The sequence below is a fragment of the Eimeria mitis genome, genomic scaffold (genome assembly GCF_000499745.2).
Source record: "Eimeria mitis Houghton genomic scaffold, Emh_scaff2349, whole genome shotgun sequence".
Classification (NCBI taxonomy): Eukaryota; Apicomplexa; class Conoidasida; order Eucoccidiorida; family Eimeriidae; genus Eimeria; species Eimeria mitis.
In genome coordinates, this window is record NW_013570684.1 from 3,731 (window position 1) to 4,003 (window position 273).

General features: G+C 59.3%; 1 protein-coding gene across 1 annotated transcript in view; it reads left to right on the forward strand.

Moving 5' to 3' along the window:
• Nucleotides 1-273, forward strand: part of EMH_0052390 (uncharacterized protein) — a gene marked incomplete at both ends in the record, with an annotated part of 6,691 nt that overhangs the window by 2,581 nt on the left and 3,837 nt on the right. The gene's annotated exons all lie outside the window — the stretch shown is intronic.

Consider the following 273-nt stretch of genomic DNA (forward strand, 5'->3'; position numbering starts at 1 on the left):
GTGTTGTTGTTGCTGCTTGCTGCTGCTGCGGTGCGGGTGCTGCCGATGTATGTGTTTCTCCTTGAGTGCTGCTGCTGCTGCTGCTGTTGGCTGCTGCTGCTGCTGCTGCTGCTGCTGCTGCAGTGCATCAAGTATACGGTGTGTGCAGTACAAACTATGGTTGCGTTTGCTTTTGCTGCTGCTGCTGCTGCTGCTGCTGCTGCTGCTGCTGCAGGAAGCAGCAGAGCTGGAGCGGCTTCTGTACGCGCTGCTGCTGCAGGCGCCGCAGCAGCT